Source organism: Canis lupus, chromosome 14, assembly GCF_003254725.2.
Source record: "Canis lupus dingo isolate Sandy chromosome 14, ASM325472v2, whole genome shotgun sequence".
NCBI lineage: Eukaryota > Metazoa > Chordata > Mammalia > Carnivora > Canidae > Canis > Canis lupus.
The window spans coordinates 50,203,399-50,225,930 of NC_064256.1; the positions used below are offsets into that span (position 1 = coordinate 50,203,399).

General features: G+C 33.9%; 1 long non-coding RNA gene across 1 annotated transcript in view; it reads left to right on the forward strand.

The window, feature by feature from the left end:
- LOC112670893 (uncharacterized) overlaps positions 1 to 18,193 on the forward strand; it is a 62,395-nt gene extending 44,202 nt beyond the window's left edge. Inside the window, exons 2-3 of the long non-coding RNA XR_003143280.2 lie at positions 6,521 to 6,635; positions 15,850 to 18,193. This is a non-coding gene — a long non-coding RNA (uncharacterized LOC112670893). The remainder of the gene's footprint in view (positions 1 to 6,520; positions 6,636 to 15,849) is intronic.
- Positions 18,194 to 22,532: the final 4,339 nt, after the last annotated feature.

The window sequence follows — 22,532 nt, forward strand, 5'->3', positions numbered from 1 at the left end:
GATGCATGGTATGATTTCAGTCTTCTTAGGTTTATTGAGGCTTGTTTTAATGGTCTAATATATCATCTATTCTAAAAAATGTCCATGTACATTTTAAAATGCTGGGTATTCTGGTTTTGGATAAAATGTTCTGTATATATCTGTTATTTCTATCTGGACCAATGTGTCATTCAAAGATATCATTTCCTTATTGATTTTCTGTCTGGAGGATTTATCCATTGATATAAGTAATGTTAAAGTACCCTAATATTATTCTATTACATCAATTTCTCTTTTTATATATGTTAAATGTTTCCTTTATGTATTATGATTATGCTCCAATGTTGGGTATGTAGATATTTACAATTGTTATATCCTCTTGTAGGATTAATTCCTTTATCAGTATGTAATATCTTTTGTCTCTTGTTACAGTCTTTAACATCTATAATTCTGATAAAAATATTGCTACCCTAGCTTTTTTGCACTTTCTTTTTGCATAGTGAATGTTTTTCTATCCCTTCACTTGCAGTTTGGATGTGTCTTTACATTAGAGCTGTGTCTCTTGTAGGCTGTGTGTAGTGTGTCTTTTTTTGTTTTTGTTTTTTTTAAATCCATTCTGCTACTCTATGTCTTTATTGGAGCATTTAGGGCCTTTACGCACATACATACATACATACATACATACATACATTTATTTATTTATTTATTTATTTATTTATTTATTTATTTACTTATTAAGATTTTATTGATTTATCCATGAGACAGAGAGAGATAGATTTATTCATGAGAGACACAGGCAGAGGGAGAAGCAGGCTCCATGCAGGGAGCCCGACGTAGGACTTGATCCCGGGTCTCCAGGATCATTGCTGCATAGAGTATTCTTAGTCATTTTTTTTTTTTTTCCTTTCAGCACTTGAATGAATCTATCATGCCACTTTATTCTGGCCTGCAAAGTTTCTACTGAAAAATCAGCTCATTGCCTTATAGGTTGTCCCCTGTAGGTAACTTTTTGTTTCTTTTGTGCTCCTTTTAAGATTATTTAATCTTTGACATTTTACTTATTATGACCCATGGTGTAAACCTCTTTGGGTCATCTTGTTTGGAACGCTGTGCTTCTTGGACTTGGATATCTATATCCTTCCCTAGATTTGGAAAGTTTCAGTTATTTCTTCAAAAAAGTTTTATATACTTTCCTCTCTTCTAGAACTCCTATAATGCAAATGTCTGCTTGCTTGATGTCCATGAGATCTTTTAATCTAGCCTCAGTTTAAAAAAAATTCTTTTCTTTTTGCACTTCAGCTTATGTGCTTTCCATTACCCTATCTTCTAGATCACTGATCCATTCTTCTGCAACTATTAATCTACTCTTGATTTCCTTTAGTGTGTTTTTTTATTTCACTTACTGTATTCTTTAACTCTGATTGGTTCTTTTTAATATTTTTGTCTCTTCACTGAAGGTCTCACTGAGTTATTCCACTCCTCTCTCCAGCCCCATGAGCATCTTTGTGATAATTACTTTAAATTCTTTATCAGGTGGGATGCCTGGGTGGCTCAGCAGTTGAGTGCTGCCTTCGGCTCAGGGCATGATCCTGGAATCCCAGGATCGAGTCCTATATCAGGCTCCCTGAGAGGGGCCTGCTTCTCCCTCTGCCTATGTCTCTGCCTTTCTCTGTGTCCTTCATGAATAAACAAAATCTTAAGGAATTTTTTATTATTATTTTTAATCAGGCATTTAGTTCTTTTTCTGATTTTTTTTTCTCCTTCTCTTTTCTGGAGCATATGCCTCTCTCCCCATTTTCCTTGACTTCCTGTATTTGTTTCTACGGATTAGGCAAAATGGCTACTTCGACTAAACTTGAAGTAGTGGTTTTGTATATGGTGTCCTCTATGTAGAGAGTATGCTGGCTGGCTGGGGCTTTGGCTAGTTATTCTTTTAAACAGTGGTGTGTCTACATATCTCTTGCTGTTCTCTTGACATTCTCCCTATATTTGGTTGTTGAGTAGCTGTTCAGTCAACCCTCAGTTCTTCAGGAGGAATTATCCTATTAATAGATATAATTTGGGTTTTCTGTGAAGGAAGTGAGATCAGTCATTGTATGTCACATCTTGAATAGGAATTATACCTATATCATAATTTCTTTATTCATTCATCCATGCATGGACACTTAGGTTTTTTCTTTATCTTGGCTATTACATATAATTCTGCAATGATCATGGGGGTGCATACCTTTTTGTTAGTGTTTTTATTTTCTTCAGATAAATACCCAGAAGTAATTGTAGGATCATAGGGTAGTTATATTTTTAATATTTTGAGGAACCTCCATATTTTCCGTATTGGCTGTACCAATTTACCCTCCCACCAATAGTGCCCAAGGCTTGCCTTTCCACCACATCCTCATCAACACTTCTTTTTTCTCTTTTTGAGAATAGCATTTCTAACAGTTGTGAGGTGATATCTCATTGTAGTTTTGATTTGCTTTTCTCTAATAATTAGTGATGTCAAACACATTTTCATGTACTTGTTGACCATCTGTATGTCTTCTTTGGAAAAAATGTCTCTTCAGATCCTCTGCTCATTGTTTAAGATTTTTTGTTTGTTTGCTATTGAGTGTAGGAGGTTTATTTTTTTAAAAAATATGTTATTTTATTTATTTGAGAGAGTGAGAGAAAGAACACAAGAGCACAGATAGGGGTAAGGGAGGGCAGAGGGAGAAGCAGACTCCCTGCCAAACAGTGAGCCTGACACAGGACTTGATCCCAAGATGCTGAGCTGAAGGTAGATTCTTAACTGACTGAGCCACCCAGGTGCCTCAAGTTGTATGAGTTCTTATTATATTTTACATATTAACATTTTATAAGATACATGATTTGCAAATGTGTTCTCATTCAGTAGGTTGCCTTTTTATTTTGTTGATGGTCTCCATTGCTGTGCAGAGGTTTGTCATTTTTTTCTTTTGTTATCTTTGCTTCCAAGAAATAAGTGCCATGACCAATGTCAAGGAGATTACCATCTATGTTTTGTTTTTAATGGTTTCAAGCCTTACATTCATGTCTTTAATCCACCTAAGTTTTGTGTATATTATAAGACAGTGGTCTAGTATTATTCTTTTGCATTTGGCTAATTTTCCAAGTACCACTTCCTTTCCCCATTGTACATTCTTGGCTCATTTGTCATAAATTAACTCCCAAACATGAATTTGTTCTAGACTCTATATTCTATTATATATGTGGTTTTATGCAAATGCCATACAATTTTGATTACTATAGCAATGTAATATGATTTGAAATCAGAGAATGTGATTCCTCCAGCTTTGTTCTTTCTTAGGATTGCTTTTGCTATTTGGGATGAGATCTGTCTAGCTTGTAAATTCAGTGCTCTCAGAGTTATATTCTATTTCTATTAACATGTCTAGCTGACAAATTAATTTAGAAAAACTTATCAACTGTTAAGAAAAGGAACAAAGCATTCATCACACTATCAAAATAAGCTGTGTATTCTTTCTATCCTAGCCCTTGCTCTGTAAAAGAAAAATAATCTCAACAAAGCTCTATATTTTCTAAATATATCTATTTTGTGGCTACACATTTCAATGACAGGATATCCAAACAGAGGTGTTCATTTGTATACATAAAATACAGCCAGTATCTAAGAGTATCTTTGATTTCAAGTGACTTCAAGAAGTCAAGGTGATCATTTTTGGACACTTGCACAAACTTAAAGTGGTAGGGGATCTTTTTGAATCCTAGAGAATAATTTATTAATGATGCTTAACTGATGTGTAGTGCCCATTTTGGAGAATTGGTCTGAACCATAGTTATTAACCATTATAATTCTATTTACTGTAAATTTATTGAAAACTTACTATATGCTAGGCATTGTTCTAAGAACTTCCTTTTTTGGGGATCCCTGGGTGGCGCAGTGGTTTGGCCCCTGCCTTTGGCCCAGGGCGCGATCCTGGAGACCCGGGATCGAATCCCACGTCGGACTCCCGGTGCATGGAGCCTGCTTCTCCCTCTGCCTGTGTCTCTGCCTCTCTCTCTCTCTCTCTCTCTCTCTCTCTCTCTCTCTCTCTGTGACTAACATAAATAAATAAAAAAATTTAAAAAAAAACTTAAGAACTTCCTTTTTTGGTAAGATTTTATTTATTCATTAGAGACACACAGAGAGAGGCAGACATAGGCAGAGGGAGAAGGCTCCTCGCAGGGAGCCTAATGTGGGACTTGATCCCTGGCCTCAGGATCACACCCTGAGCTGAAGGCAGATGCTCAACCACTGAGCCACCCAGGCATCCCAAGAACTTTCTGTCGAATATCTCCTTTAATCCTCCCAGTAACACCTGAGGTGTAGATACTATTCTCCTCACTTTACAGATTAAAAAAAAAAAAAAAAAACAGGTACAGAGAAATTACGTAGTTTGCCCATGCTTGGTAATTTCTGTGAGTCAGAGGGTTTAGATTGATTTCAACCTGGAAGCAAACTTGAAGATCAGAATGGGTATAGAACCCCTGATATAATAGGTCAGTAATTGTAGATGATTCCTCTCTAGCTATTTATATCCTAAGCTGAAAGACTAGTTCCAAAAATCAAGAAGTGCTAAAAGAAAGCAATCATAGCTGTTCATTTTAGGGATATAGAGTTAATATAAATTATAGATATTATAGATCTATATATAGAATTAATATAAATTATATGTATATATGTACACTATGACATCCATTCCCACATTAACACTATATTTTGAGGAACACCTAGAATGGAAATATGATAGAGTGGTAGGAAGATGATGATTGCATTGAATTGATGAGTTTTGTCTGTGTCTATCATTCATCAATCATACTTATTAATAAATACCTATATTATATGATGTAGGGGTTTTCTGATATTTAGCAGAAAATGTGATACTATCCCAACTTTTATACATTTAAAAGTACAAATAAAAAGTCAAGAGTATGAGAGGGAATAGATATAAATTACTTTCACTTTAATTTATGAACCACACTATTAAAATGATTGACATGTGCATAGCTGTACATTATTTAATGTATACATCTCAATGAGTCTGGAATTATCACCACCATGGAATTATTAGCACCATCAAGTCCATAACATATCCACCACCTCCCATAGTTTCCTCCAAACCCTGTTATTATTACTATTCTTTTTTTTTTGTGGTATAGACACTTAAGAATTTACCATCTTTGCAGCTTTTAAATGCACAGTAGAGAATTGTTAACTCTAGGCACTATGTTATATAGTAGATCTTTAGAAATTATTTATCTTACATAATTTAAACTTTATATACTTGTGGCCATCAATTCCCCATTTCCTCCCCCACCTCCCCAAGCAGTCACAAGTCTACTTTCTGCTTCTATGAGTTGGACTATTTTAGATTCACATATAACTGAAATCATATAGTATTTGTCTTTCTGTCTTAACTTATTTCACTTAGCATAATGCCCTACAGATCCATCCACATTGTTTAAATGGCAGGATTTTCTCCCTTTTCAATGCTGAATAATATTCCATTGTATGTATATATCATAATTTCTTTTCAGTTATCTATCAATGGACACTTAGGTTGTTTCCATGTCTTAGCTATTGTGAATAATTCTGAAAGAAACATGGGAGTGCAAGCATCTCTTTGACATTCTGACTTCAATTGTTTGGATAAATTTTCTAGAAGTGGGACTTCTGGATCATAAGATATAATTTTTAATGGAATCTTTATACTGCTTTCAATAATGGCTGTACCAATTTAAATTAACACCAAGAATATACCAGAATTTTATTTTCTCCACATCTTCACCAACATTTACATCTTGTCTTTTCAATAATAGCTGTCCTAACAAGTGTAAGGTGTTATCTCACTGTGGTTTTGATTTGCATTTGCCTAATGGCCAGTGATAAATTCCTCTATACATCTTAGTGAAATTTTTCTTTATGTGTAATGTACATCTTTGTATTATTCGTAGTTCACATACTATACATTTACTTGTATAAATATGTATATATTAAAAACATATTTTAGTACTTAGTTTTATGGTCACTTTTATGATCATTACTTAAAATTATGTATATTTTTATACTGTTGTAATAGCAATGATTTTATCTTTTATCCCTTCTAAATAACGTCCCTTTATTTATTCAAAAGAAGAAGTAGTTTCCCATCAGTTTATAGTGGCTGAATGCTTTGCATTACATTTTAAATGTTGCTCTGGAAACAGGCAATTAGTTATAAACTGGGCCTGCCATTGTCATTTATTGATGAAGAAACACTGATACTGAGTTCCTTCTTTTGTAAATTCAAGATAAGCTGTCCTCCCAAAGACATCAAGATAAGAGGAATCAATGTACATTGTCATTTTGACAGGCCATACTCTCCTGTTAGTTTACACATCTGCTCAAGGGGAGAAAACTACCAGATACTTTTGCTGATAATGATGAACAAGAGAGTAAGTCTTGGGATGGTATCTGAGGACAGCCTGTCAAGGCTGAATAGAAACACAATCAGTCGTTCTAATGAATGTCATTGCCCTACAGGGGGAGCCATGATGACAGCTGATTCCTCCCTGAAGTTTGAAGTCCTTGCTAATGACCTAACTCTAATTCTCAGACCCATCAGCAAGGATCCTACATGCTTTCTCAGGCCAGCAAGGTACTGTGAGCTATTTTCATTATATATGTTTTCAAGACATTACTCCTGTTTTGATAGCACTCTGTTCTGTTGGGGTAGGAATACCAAGGACAATTTAGTTGCTCCCAGATATTATGGAGAAAGGACTGGGTCATCTTAGAAGTTGAGAAAAACTGATAATTTTTACTACAGTTACTGAAAAACTTAAATGGTTTGCGGGGGACAATATTAAATTAATACCATTTAATTAATTATAAATGTATATATCCACCATGAATTTCAGCTTTCACAAGTAGCCATGAAGCCCAACTCACGGACCTAGTCTCATGAAATAACTGTTATTCATGACTTTCTTTTTAGGAAGTCAAATGAAAAGCAAAGATGACTCTATTTTCTTAACTCTTTTCACCTTCTTGTGTCAGAAAAATATCTAATTTTTTTACTACTACATTAAACAAATGCAGATGTATTTTTACAGACTCACTGATCAGAACCAATGTGTTAAAACCAAAGGCATGATTATTTTATTCTTAAGTCTGAATTTTTTTGTTCTTAAGGAAAAGATAATTTTAATAATTAACAGTTAAAACCAATAAAAGAAGTACAAATATTACCCCAAACAGTATTCTAAGGGAATTTTAGGTGAATCATAGGCTATTTTTACTTATGTGAAATAAAGAGCTAGATGGATAAATGTTGATATATGAATGGTGGTCGCTGACTTCTATTTTGCTAAAGATAAAAATTTATGATACGTGCACTGCTGGATTTTTCTTTTATTACTGTTCTTGTGGTGGTATAGGATAAAAATGACAAGCATATTGAAAACCCAAAATTATTTTCATTGCTGTTGTGGTTTTATAAGGTAATAGGGATCACTGTATTATCAACAGAACTAATGGCATCCATTCCAATTGTGAATACTGACTCCGTAGATATTGTCACAGTCAATTTTGTATCGATGGCCTATTGGGCTGAGTTAGTGAGACATGGCCCATGGAGTGTAAAGTCTTTCAGAATCTTAATATAAGGCTAAAGAAACACATGCCAAAAAGATCTATAATATAAATATGCTGAAGTTACTTTCATTCTTCTACATTATTCCCTTTATCACTTGTATTAATTCTGTTCAAAGGCAAAATAAGATATAGATAAATAGCCAAGAATTAGTTTTCATAGTCTTTTGGGAAAATGCTACTTAAAAGTGATTATTAGTTCAACCAACAAATCCCACTGAATGGGTTCCAATAAAGATATGCTTTGTACGGAGATACAACTTACTAAAAAAAAACAAAAACAAAAACAAAAAAAACAAAAACAAAAAAAATTATCCTGACAAGGAATGACTCTGGTCTTGCTTTTTCCTTTGGATTATTAATATAAATTGACTTATGGTTTCCTGAACCTGAATTTTACTTGGTTTTAATTTATTTCTGATAGCATAAAGAAAGAAAACAGCTCTTGCTAAATTATTCTTCATGTTGTTTAATAAGAGTGAGCACTGCACCACGTTATGGCTCCTGAAAATCCATTAGTCTATTGTGAAATATATAATTATAGACTATTATGAAAATAAGAAATTTTTATTACACATATGCATTTGACAGCCTGCAATTAGTTCAGACTCTCTAATTAACATATGTTTTACTTAATGGTGAGTGATTAGGGATTATCATTTAATTATGGATAATTTCAAATACTCTTCTGTCTATTTTTTTTTTTTGTGAATCTTAGAAATAAAAAATAAACATTTGTCAAGAGCAAGAAAAGTGTGCTTTCCTGTTTTATTTTTGTCCGGTACCAAGAGTTATTATGAAATAAGTAGTAATAAAATAGCTTTCCTCTGAGTAAATTGCTGAGTATTTTTTGCCATATATATCCTATCATATTTATGAATGCTGCTATTCTTTTATATGAGTTATTCATGAGCAAATTTGCACATAAAGAAGAATCAATAGTACAGAGAACTATAGAAGTGGTTGTGATTTGCATTAATTGACTACCATTTTTTTCCCAAGTAGTTGTTCTAAATACTTGGATTCATCAATCTACCCTAATTAAAAGAATGTATTTGTATAATCAGGTTACAGACAAATTATGCTTTTTAATATAATAGTACCTGACCATCTTTGAATAGTTCATTTGTTTTGTGTAATGTTTGATGAACTCACAAAAGTTTTTCTACTTGATGGTTTTGCTATATCTCAAAGATAAATTTCTATGTTTAGAAAAATGTATAAACAGGAAAAACATGAAGCATAAGAACCCATTTCTTCTATATACCAAATGAAACTGCCATCAAAGTAGAAGGCTTTTGAAATGTTCTTAATTGTTTTCTCTTTCTGCAAATCCAGAGTTAATAGGAGTAATTAATATTTTTAAAATCAGAATATCCTTATTGAGGTTTCTAGGTGAGGGAAAGATGTTTAGTAATTTCTTGTAATATCTGTCTTGGTATTTATGGTTTAATTTGCATTTTTGACATACATTGCTTTAAAAAATCCACATATTAAAAATATAATTAAGTTTGGGCTGTGTAGACGTTTGCTAAAAGTAACTAATGCCATAAAGCAGACTTTTAAAAATTGGAGGTGGGGAGTGAGAATTATCTACTGTGTTTGTATTTAAAATATAAGTGGCCTACTTAACTGTATTGCTTCTCTGTTTTGAAATAAACCTCAACAAGAATGCTAGCTGAATGGCATGTACTGAGTAACTTGTGGGGGCAGGGGGTGGTCAGGGGAGCAGAATAATGGTCCCAGAGATGTTCATACCCTAATCCCTGGGACCTCTGAATATGCTACTTTCTAGGCAAAAGGGGTTTCGCCAGTGTGATTAAATTAAGGTTCCTTGAGATGAGGAGATTATCCTGGATTTCCATGCTGGTTCTGGTGAAATCACAAGGGTCTTTATAAATGGAGGAGAGAGACAGAGGAGTCAGAGGGAGATGTGACTAAGGAAAAACAGTCAAGAGATACACATGGTTGCCTTTGAAGATATGTAGGAACAAGGGAATGTTTTTTAGGTGCTGAAAAGTACAAGGAAACAGATTTAGCCAAGAACCCCCAACAAGGAATGCAACTCTGTCAATACCTTGATTTCAGCCCTGAAAAAACCATGTTAGACTTTGACCTACTTGCATATGTTTTTCTACAAGGTAAAACAGAGCCATAAGATAATACATTGGTGTTGTTTTAAGCTACCAAGTTTGTGGGAATTTATTATAGTGGCAGTATATGGCTATTATATAGCAGTTTAGAAAACTAACAAATATTAACTACAACTCCAATATCATGACACTACTAGCAATAAAACAACTAATATTTATTGACCTCTTAATACAGCACAAGAATTTTGCAAAAATCTAATTTAAATCTCACAACAAATTTATTAGCTCCATTTGAGAGATGTAAAAATTGAGATTCTGCATAAGCATTCAGGAAGTCTGACTTCAGCAAATTCTTTCTAGATGACTTTCTGTGCATTTCCTGTTGGGTTAATGGTGGGTTAAACAGAATCTTCTTCTGGTTCAGTTCTGGTTATTGGAAATCTTTCTAAAAGGCTTTCTAAGTTTAATATTTATCTAAACTTAGTGTAGGGTGCATGGCTGGCTCACTTGATTAAGCATCTGCCTTCAGCTCTGGCTCAAGTCATGATCCCAGAGTCCTTGGATCCAGCCACATCAGGCTCCCTGCTCAGGAGTCTGTTTCTCCCTCTCCCTCTGCTCTTCCCCCTGCTTGTGCTCTCCTGCACTCTCTCTCTCTGAAATAAGTAAATAAAAAAAACTTTAGTATGTATCTAAACTTAGTAAAATATAAATTCTTCTTTTGGAAGTACCTTAAAGTACCACAAGATAGTAATTCAAACCACTAATTCTTAATGAGTAGAAATGTAGGAGGACCAATGTCAAGCCTGGGTCAATTTTAAACAGATTTGAGGACATAGAATTGAGTCTGGAGCCTCAAATCACCCTTTTCTTGTCCCAGCTTAATAAAGTGTGTCCCTTAATTGAGTTTTATATTATTTAGATTTCTATCATCCAAGACTCTAAGTATTTTGCTCGAGATAAAAATAGTCTTTTTATTGCCTATCTGACTCCACCCACCTGCTTTATCCCCTTATTATTTTTTAAAATCTGTAACATATTTTATATATCTGAGAATAAGGCCATATTATATTTACAATATAGCAGGTATAATGTATTTCTAGTAAACTTGTCTGCACAGGAATTTTTCCTTAACTCCCCCTATGTTTTTCTTAAAATCTATTTTTAATCCTACCAAAGTTTGCTATTTTTTTTTTACCTGCTTTTGACTGTCTGAGTCTGATGAATCAAATCCACATACTTTTCCTAAACAGGTCTTTTTTTCTTGGTTTATATTGTGTATAATTGTGGACTGAAATCATTTTCTTAGACTCATTTCTCATTTTCTTGACACCTTTTACTATGTTAATACCCTTCGACTCCAGTTTTTCATTTAGATAATATCTGATGATGACAGCCATCGCAGTATAAGTTATATACGAGATAGTAGGGAGTGTATTTTGATGACTGCTCCTCTACACAAGACAGGCTATTAAGTCTTGTCCATCTTGGCTGATATCTTTGTCCACCTAGCTTAAGGGGATTACTGATTCCAGTTTCCTGACTCTCATGTTTCCCAATTGCAAATGGCATTTTTAGAAGCTACATAATAATGTTCATGAAAATAATCATGATTATCATGGAGGGAGTCACATGACCCACAGTTTATCATCAGGCACATCTCCAAGGCTGAATCATACAGAGAGGTATTTAGAACTTTTATATAATTACTCAGTTGGCATCCTATAACCATTATAGGTTTGTAAGGGAAAGAATCACAAAGAAGAAGGTCAGGCCAAAAACCCAAAACAAAGAGAATAAGACACTTAGAAATATTGGGGATTTGAACCTAAATTTCTCTGTGGACTTCTGGCCTCAATGAGTTGATTATTTACTAGTTCACAAAACATGGTCCCCAGACTAGCAACATCACTATCACCTGAGAACTTGAAGCGTTCTACTTCAAACTTAGTCAAACTCATGAAAAGGTCCAGGAATCCGTGTTTTCACACTCCCTCTGAGTGACTGTGAGGCATGCCAACATCTGAGACCAATGGAGCAGATGATCCTGGGAAAGCTAGGATTAGAGTCTAGTTAAAGCATTTTTTTATGATGCCTCCTTTTCTGTAGACTGTACCCCAGCTATTGGTTATCCTTCAGAGAGCAGAGTGACCTCCCAGGACAGAGAAGCAGCCACAGAACAAGCAAAACAAAACCAAAACCAAAAGTATAAATTATAAAAAACAGAGAGAGAGACTTTAATAAGAAATACCACATAGGCAGAAGCACTTTTAACTTTTTTTCACATTGAGAAATCTATTGCTGAAAACAATGAGCCAAGATGGTCCTCAAAGCTGGCCAGCTGGACATAGGATGTTTTCAAGTTGCTATTTTATGACATGTACTAAAATATCAGAGAAGTAAGTTAGAAAAGCTGTCAATTAATTCAGGTTTCCACAGATGATTTGTCTTATTCCTAAGAAAGTTGCCACCTTTGAGTGAACAAATAATCCCCCTGATTATTGCCAATTTATCTTTAAGAAGTTCTTTTGTGGCTCTCTATGCAGGTTGTCCTATGCAAAACAGCGCATCTACCAAACCCAGCACTTGATGGTTGCAGACAGTTAACACTTTGAAACTGAATAATGCATGATGTGTGACGTTTACTAAGAATGAGTACATTTTATTAATTAAATATTTTTATCATGCCCCTTACATTTTTCTGTTTTGGAACATTGCAGTTTGATGACAATATATTTAAAATTCTATGTTATAATCACTGCATCTATTCCTTATATCAGATTTAAATAGAAGTGTACAACTTTTATTAATAAAAAACTTGTTTCTGGTTATTAATACTAAATATATATATAAATACTGGTGAAAAGAGAGTCATATTTTCAGCTTTTCATGCCACATGTCTCCATTTGTCCTCCTCTAGACTTCCAATGAACATTCTTCTTCATGATGGGATGAAAATGGAGACTTTCATAGCATCTGGGGTGTAATCCTTGCCTATAGCATCTTTGTGTAGTAAATAGTTCAGTGGGAACCTTTTTCCAAATGTTTAAGGGTAATACTAGTTGAGGGAGTCTCCCTTTTTGTGTAAAGTATTGTAATATCACTTGATATCAAGTTGATATCACTTGTCCTAGTTTTTCCCTTCTAACCCACCTTACTCCAAGCTAAATCTTTTTTTTTTTTAATTTTCTGTAACTTTCATTAAAACCTTCATTAGGTGTTCATTATCTGTGGGCTATGTCATTTCTATTTCATCTCTTATTGTGCTCTTACATCTAGATTTTAGAAAACTGATGAGTATGGGTATGTGTGCTCATGACAGATCTTGTCCTCTACCAGGAAGTATATAAAACAACACTATCAACATGGCACATCTTCCTGGAGTGTCATTTTTACTCTTTAATAGTAGTTTAAATAAATTTTATAGTTACATTCAGTTTTAAAATAAATCAAGAGTCTTCCATGCTCATATAGGATTGCTTTGAGGTCAGTTTAAATTCTTCTGTAAAAACATCTGAGAAGACCAGCACCATATAAACTTTACATTCCAGCCAGCCATGCTGGCTTTGGCGTTATCTCACCTTAAAGCTGTCTAGACTATGGTTCTCTAGGTAAGGCCCCCCATGCACCAGGGACAATCCCTCTTTCTCCTCCTTTTCAGGAGGATTCACCATACAGCACTGCCGAAGGGTAGGTGAATTGTTGTACAAAGCTTGCAAATTCCAAAAACTCCTCTAGATAGCCACATTTATATAACTTGCATGGATCAATTTGATCTGACCATCTCAGACAGGCTACTGAACCAACAGCTACTACTATAGGGATGTCAGATATGCCTCTAAATTGTTGAAATTCTTCTTGATCATCACTGGAACAGGTTCCCAGACAAAACAGAAGTTTTTAAAAACCAATATCCTAAAACATGTAAGAAGGTGTTGAGTATGACTTTTTTGGGGGGGAGGAGGAGTAGTGCTTATAACTTTGGGTTTAGTCTCAAACCAATTACAAAGAGGTAAGTCCATCCCTATTTTACAGAAAGCACAAAACTGCTGTCAGATATTCCTTCCATCATTGATGAAGGAACCAGCCTTTCTGAAAACCTCACCTACCATGCCATCTAGCCTACAACCAGAAGACAAAACTAGAGAAATGTTGGTTAGAGAACAATATTTCAGAGTATTAAGTTCTTTCCCAGGAGGAAAGTGCTGTGTTGGGCCAAGAGACTCCCAACCCTAAAGTTAGAAAGGAGCTTGAAATAATTCAACTTTATTGAGGTAGTTTTTGATGTATACAATAAAATGCACCATTTAAAATGTGTAGTCTAATGAGTTTTGATAAATATATACACGGATAGAATCACTACAATCAAGAGTAAAACATTTTCGCCACCCCAAAAGTTCCATCTTGTACCTTTGCAGTAAATTTCAACCCACTATAGGTCTTTTGCAACAGCTTATTTGCTTTCTGTTAATATTAATTAGCTTTCTCTATACAGCAACTTCACTGATTATCAGGGAAATGGAATTCAAAACTTCAGTAAGATATCACCTCACACCTGTCAGAATGGCTAAAAGCAATACAAACAACAGGTGTTGGTGAGGATGTGGAGAAAGGGTCACCCTCTTTTACTGGGAATGCAGACTGGGGCAGCCACTCCCAAAAACAGTATGGAGTTTCCTCTAAAATAGAACTACCCTATGAGCCAGTGGTTGTACTGTGGGGTATTTACCCAAAGGATACAAAAATACTAATTCAAAGGGACACATGCACCCCAATGTGCACGCATTGAAGTTCGCTTTGCAACTTCAATAGTAGAGTTATGGAACCAGCCCAAGTATCCATCAACTGATGAATGGATAAAGAAGTGGTATGTAAAAAAAAAAAAAAAAAAGAAGTGGTATGTATAATATGTATGATGGAATATTACTCAACCACAAAAAACAAAATCTTGCTGTTTGAAAAGACATGGATGGAGCTAGAGTGTATTGTGCTAAACTGAAATAAGAGAAAGACAAATACCATGTGATTTCACTCATATGCGGAATTTAAGAAGCACAACAAATAAGCAAAGGGGAAAAAAGAGAGGCAAATGAAGAAACAGACTGATAACTACAGATGACAAGCTGATAGTTTCCAGAGAGGAGGTCAGTGGGGAATGAGTTAAATAGGGAATGAGGGTTAAGGTGTGATAAGCACCTGATGTTATAGGGAAGTATTGAATCACTATATGGTACACTTAAAACAAATGTTACACTATTAACTGGAATTCATATAAAAACTTAAACAAGTTTTATATATAAGGAATCAAGTAGCATGTGCTTCTAGCATCTATTGTCTTTTGCACAGCGTAATGTTTTTGAACATTATTAAAGTTGTTGCCTAAATCAGTATTTACTCCTTTTTATTGCTAAGCTGTATTCCAATGGAGAAATACTACATTTTGTTTAATTTTTACCGATTGATGAATAATTACATTTCCAGTTCAAGGCTATTATAAATAAAGTTGCTATAGACCTTCATATGCGAATCTTAGAGTGAACATGGGCTTTCATTTATTGGTGTAAATGGGCTGGAATGGCAATATTCTCTGTTAAGTGTATGGCTAACTCCATAAGACAGTGTCAAAATTTTTGCTAAAATGATGTGTCACTTCACATTCCCACCAGCAATGTATGAAAGTAGTTTTTCTACATTTTGGCAACATTTGATATTGTTAATCTCTTAAATGTCATCTTTTCCGTGATTTTAGTTTGTATTTCCCTAATGACTAATGATGTTGGGCTCTTATTGCCCATTCAAATATTTTCATGTGAACATCTGTTAAAATCTTTTGTTTTCAAGGTCAATTGTTTCTCTGCTTATTTTTGAACTTTAGGTTTTCTTTAAATATTCTAGATACAAGTCCTTGATCCTAAATGAGAATACATACGTGGTATCAATATTATGTGTGTGTGTGTGTATATATATATATATATATATATACACACACACATATATATATATCTAAAATATCAATATATAAATTATATCCTTTGAGAAGCAGAGGTTTTTAATCTTTATGAATTCCTTTTTATATTTTATCTCTTATCATTTTCCAAGTCCTAAAAATTGTGTTTTTTTTTTTTTTAGGATTTTATTTATTTGTTCATGGGAGATGCAGAGGGAGAAGCAGGCTCCATCCCTGTACACCAGGATCACACCCTGAGCTGGAAGGCAGATGTCTGCCCAACTGCTGAGCCACCCAGGAGTCCCTTAAAAATGTTTACCCTCATCACCCAGAAGTTTTATATATTTACTTTGCAAATGAAGGTCTATGATTTACTTTGACTTTGAACTAATTCTTGAAATGTCTTTTTTCAAAATCATTTATTGACAATCCATACTTTTCCCCTTGAGTTACCTTGGAACTTTTGTTGTATGAATATATCTCTGGACTCTGTTTTATTGCAGTAACCAATATAAAAATCCATATGGCAATAGACAGTTTATTGATAAGTCTTGAAAACAGGTGGTATAAATCTTCCAACTTTGTTATTTTTTAAAGTATTTTGATTATTCTCAGTCCCTTTAATTTTGATGTAAATTATGTAGTCAGCTTGTTCATTCTTATAAAACTATTGGTATTTTATTTGGAAAAACTGATATCCTAACACTATTGAGTTTTAACAATACTGATCCATTAAAATGGTATGTCTTTCCATTTGTTTAGATCTTTTAAAATATCTCTCAGCAATGTGTATAGCTTTTAGTGTATAGGCTGTGGGCATTTAAAAAATGATCTGTAAGTATTTCTTGGGTTTGGATGGTTGGTATTGGAAATTCTCTCTTTAAAAAATTGTATTTTCTGTTGCATTGATTCTTGCATTTTAACCATATATCCTGAGACCTCAACAAATTCACTTAGTTCAGGTACTTGTTTTGAAATACGTGTAGTTTTCTTTCTGTACACACAATCCTGTTTCCCAAGAACAGTGACATGTAACTTCTTTCAGTTCCATATGCTTTAATTTTTTTTCTCTTCTTGCATAATTCTATTTGCTAGAAACTCCAGTGGAATATTTATTAGAAGTTTTAAAAGCAGACTTACTTTTTTTTCTCCCAGATTATTCCTACCAGTATATCATTTACATATATAATTTACCTATAACATTATGTAATTTTAAGGTATACAACCTGTTAATTTGATATATATTGCAAAATGATTACCACTCTAGTGTTTGCTCCATTATGTCACTAATTATCATTTCTTTTTGTGATGAGAGCATTTAAGGTCTACTCTTGGCAACTTTCAAGTAAATAATATTGTTAACGAATCATCTTATAACTGGAAGTTTATATTCTTTGGCCAGGCTTTCCTATTTCTTATTCTCAAAGTTAATAGAGGAAGACTGAATGTCCCTCTTTAAGTATGACATTAACTGAGGTTTTTCACAGATTCTCACTATTAGATTGAGTTTCCTTTTATTCTTGCTTTGCTAAGAAATTTATTTAAAAGGTGTTCAGTCTGGGGATCCCTGGGTGGCGCAGTGGTTTGGCGCCTGCCTTTGGCCCAGGGCGCGATCCTGGAGACCCGGGATCGAATCCCACGTCCGGCTCCCAGTGCATGGAGCCTGCTTCTCCCTCTGCCTGTGTCTCTGCCTCTCTCTCTCTCTCTCTCTGTGTGACTATCATAAATAAATAAAAATTAAAAAAAAAAAAAAACTTTAAAAAAAAAAAAAGGTGTTCAGTCTGAATAAGAACATCTATTGAAATAATTGTTTCCCCCTTTATTCTGTTAAGATGGGGAACTCTTGTTTTCAGCTGTTAAAGCATCCTTGAATTCCTAGAATAAATGCTACTTGGTCATGGTATCTTTTTAAAATATGTATTGTGGACTCAGTCTGATACTTTGCTAAGAATTTTTGTGTCTCTGTTCATGAGACATACACTGGCCTTTAGGTTTCTTTTCTTTCTTTCTTTTTGTAATGCTCTTTTATTTTATAGTTTTTCTTTTTGTAATGCTCTTTTCTTTTTTGCTGAAGGTTTGTACTTGTCTGGTTCTAACATCATAAGACAACTTAACATGTGTTCCTCTATTATTTTCTTGAAATCATTTGTGTAGGATTGCTATTGTATTTTCTTTAAATGTTGTAGGTTAAAGCAAAGAAGTTGTCTGGGCCTGAAATTTCCCTGTGGAAAGATGTTAATTGTACTTTCTGTTTTTTAATGGACACATGGCAATTTCTATTTTCTATATGTTCTTGTTTCACTTTTGGTAATTTGTATCTTTCAAAGAATTTATTCATTTTGCCTAAATGACAAAATTTTTCAAAATGTGCCCTTATAATCCTTTCAATATCTGTAGAATTTGTAGTGATATGTCATTCTGCTATAGGTCATTTGTACTTTTTTCTTGGTTAATTGAGCTAGATGTTTACAAATGTAAATGATTTTGCTAAAGAACCACTTTTTATTTCATTTTCTTTTTATTCCTTTTATTGATTTAGTAGCTTTATATTTTCTTAATTTTCTCTTTTGAAAGCTTTTTAATATTGAAGCTTTGATAATTTTTGACTTTCCTTACTTTTTAATATAAATGTTTAAAGCTATAAATTTCCCTCTGAGTACTGCTTTATTTGTATCTCACAATTGTTTATATGTTTTCTTTCATTATCATTTGCTCAAAATATTTTGTAATATGCTATGTGACTTCTCTAATCTTTGGTTATTTAAGATAGTATTCCTAATTTTCCAAACATTTGGCAGTATTCCATGACAATCTAAAAAACACAATCAGATCGTTAATTTAATGATGTTGTAGTTAACATACTCAATTTGAGTTCAGTAGTTTTGTATTTATTGAGACTGTATTCATGGCCCAACAGATTATTTATCTATTTTTGGTAAATGTCCCATTGGCACTTGAAATATAAGATTCAGTGTTCAATGAATGTTGATTATATCAAGTTAGTTGATAGAGTAATTCAATAATTTTTACTTAAATTAAAAAAAATATTTCTAATGATTACTGAGCACAAAGTGCTAAAGTCATCATTCAAGAATGGTACCAACACATTTATATTATTATGTCTTAATGAATTTTTCCTTTTATTATTGACAAATTTCTGTCCCTGTCCTTGATAATTTCTTGTCCTACAATCTGTTCTGATATTAATATACCCACTTCCACCTTCCTTATGATTAACGTTTTTATAGCATATCTTTGTTCATCCTTTTACTTTTTAAGCTATGTATGTCTTTATATTTAAAGAGCATTTCTGGGCAGCCCGGGCGGCTCAGCGGTTTAGCGCTGCCTTCAGCCCAGGTCGTGATCCTGGAGACCGAGGATCGAGTCCCACGGCCGACTCCCTGCATGGAGCCTGCTTCTCCCTCCGCCTGTGTCTCTGTCTCTGTCTGTCTGTCTGTCTCTCTCTCTCTGTCTCTCATGAATAAATAAAAATCTTTAAAAAAAAATAAAGAGCATTTCTGTTAAAAAGAAAATCAAAAACGTATCTTGTCGATAGATCTACATTTTTGTCATGTTTTTGGTCCAGTCTAATAACTTCTTTTAATCAATTGGTTTGATCTGTTTATATTGTAAAATCTGATATAACTGAGTTTAAACGCAAAATGTTTGTTTTCTTTTCATACCATTGTGGGTTTTGTTACTTTTGTTGTTCCCTTGTCCCCCTTTTTCCTGCCCTCCCTTGGATTAAGTTCTTTTTGTCTTTCATTTTAAATTATTATTGAAGTATAATTTACGACTTTATTTCATATGTATCTTATTAGGTTATTATGGGGTTTATAGTAACTAACCTTATCAGATTCTACTTAAAAATATGGTAACACTCCATACGCTGTAAGACTTTAAAAGTTTACTTCTAATTCCCTCCCATCCTCCCATCCTTTATACTGTTGTAATACATGTTATTTCTACATGGGGGATAATTCTGTAATACATTGTTACTCCTCAATCATTTATCCTTTTCTTTAAATTAATTAATTGATTAATTAATTAATTAATTAATTAATGAGAGAGAGAGAAGCAGGCTCCCCACGGAGCAGGGAGTCCAGTGCGAGACTCATCCCAGGATCCCGGGATCATGACCTGAGCTGAAAGCAGAGGATTTGCCACTTAGCCACCCAGATGCCCTTCATCATTTATCTTTTAAAGAAATTTTAAAATGTGAACAATAGCCTCACCTGGGTAGCCCAGTCAGTTAAGTAGCCATTTCTTGATTTTGGCTCAGGTCATGATCTCAGGAATTCAGCCCTGTGTTACTCCCCTACTCATTGGGGAGACTGCTTCAGAACTCTCTCTGCCCCCCCAGAACCCCCTAAAATAAATAAACAAATCTTTAAAAAATGTGAACAAGATATCATTTTTATTTACACATGTAATTATCATTTAAGAAATTCTTCATGGTTTATTCAGATCAGTTTCCGTTTAGTACTATTTTTATTGTCCCTGGAGAAATTTTTTTTAACCATTCCTTATAATGCGTATCTAGTGGTGATACATATTTTTTAGCTTTCATTTGTCTAAATATGACTTATGTTCTTGTTCTCTGAGTATAAAATTCTGAAATAACTTTTTTTAGTGCCCTAAAGTTCTGTTTTCTCATGGCTATCATTGTTTTTCAGGAAGTCTCAAATCATTATCTTTTTCATATGTACAAAATGTTTTTTTCTATGATTGCTTTAAGGATTTTCTCTATTTGATTATGGCATGCCTTGGTGTGGCTTACTTCATAGTTCATTTTATTCTTGCTTTTGAGTCATTGAATTTCTTACCTCATGATTTCTTCACAATTTTTTTTTTTTTTTGCTGATTTCCCTTTTGTCATTGAAATTAAACATGTCAGACCACTTTAAATTGTCCCACAGGTCACTATGGTTTTGTTCATTTTCTTTTAGACATTTTCTCTCTGCTTCAATTTGTATATTTTCTATTGCTGTGTCATGAAATGTATATATATATATATTTATAAATATTTAATATAAATATATGTATATATGTTTCTGTGTGTGTGTATATATATATATATAGAGAGAGAGAGAGAGAGAGAGTAGATAGATATATAGTCAGATAGATCTATATCTTGGTAATGTTCTTTACACTTAGCTTAGCCTTACTTCTAAGGTACTGAAGTCTCTTGTTGTCTCCTATGATAATTCAACAAGGTTTCTCCATTCTGGCTGATGGGTATGTGAATGCCTCCCGGGGTAGTCTGATCTCTGGGAATTGTTCTTACTAGCTCTCCATTAGCTATCTGCTTGGAATTTGGAATTTTATCCTATGCTTGATAGCTTAGCATTCAAAAACAGACTTAAGAAAAACACCACAAATGTTTCTAGAGTTCTTCCTCTGTATATTTAATCCTCTCTACACTCTTCCAAGAAAACTGCAGCTTCCTGAGAAAACCTTAATTCTTATCCTGGTGTAAGTTCAATGAAACGGCCATGCTGTGCTTGGGTTTCCCCTCCATGTGTGGCAGTCCACAGTGTTTCTCCAGGTCAAAAGCCAGGAAGATTGAAGAGCACACCTTTGTTACCTTTCTCTCAGAGATCACAATGTTCAATTCCTAAAAGCAGTTAGTTCATATATGTTTTCAGGGGTCTGGCTGTTTGGGTTTGGGCAAGACCAAATTGCTTACTTCAGTGTGGTATATAAGCCTTAGGAAATGGCATACGGTGACAAGTCAAGAGGCTTCTTTTAATGTCTGAAAGTGATGTCAGTGTTATAGGAAGAGGAAGCTTTCAAAGTATGTTTGGTGACAAACAGAAAAGAAAAAGTAAAACCATTTCATATTTGCAACTCTCCAAGTTGAGACTGTTTAGTAGACTAGGAATTAGGATAATAATACTGCTTTTTAGAAATTCTTTTCTTGGTTTGCATCTGTATAGGGAAATAATTTGAGCAGAAATAAAAGTGGAATGGTTGCTCTGGTGTTGATATCAAGTTCAGAGGAGACTGATGTCCAGATTCCTGGTTTGTATTAGAGAAACCAACTTCTTTATGCTCCGATTTAAATCCCTGTTAAGTTCAATATGGTTTCCTTCAGTATTTACATCACTTCTGCCAAGTTTCATAATGTCTGCTTGGATATCTGATCATATTTTGTTGTTCTTTTAACCTCTCTCTATACTTTGAATCCCACAGAGTTATTATTTCTGGGGATTGGTGGTGGGATCAATTAAACCACTGAGAAATTTAGAATATTGCTTTTCTGTGGACCATGCCTCTAGGGAAAAGAGAATCAATCAAAATCAAAAATTCCTCACCACATTTATCTATAAACACAATGTGCTGAAGTGGAATAAATCTTGGGGTAATTTAGCTTAGACATTCTGTGATTTTGACCTCTGAACTTTTGTCTATGAGACCTGTCTTTCTCATCCTCTTTGCTTATTTTAATTACTATCTGGGGCCCAGCTAAAGTTCCATTTCATCTACCAAGTCTTTCTTGACCACATCAGTGCATATTGATCTCTTTGCCCTCTAAATTCTTAAACCATTTTGTGACTTGCATATAATTGACCATATATTGTTAGATATTTCACATATTTAATTTATGCAGTGTTCTTATTTCTATCTCCACATATATGAAGTAATTACTATTTGCTTGTTTGCTCATTTATTCAATATTCATTAGATATCTGCTCCTTTGGGCATTGTGCTAGGAGATATCTATATTGATGAAGTAAACAGACATAGTCCCCACCCTCATGTAGTTTGCAGTGACAGAAGACATATGGATCAAGAAAAATATATACAAATGTATAATAATAAATTGTGATAAGTTTCTTGATAGAAAGGAACTGGGTTCTAT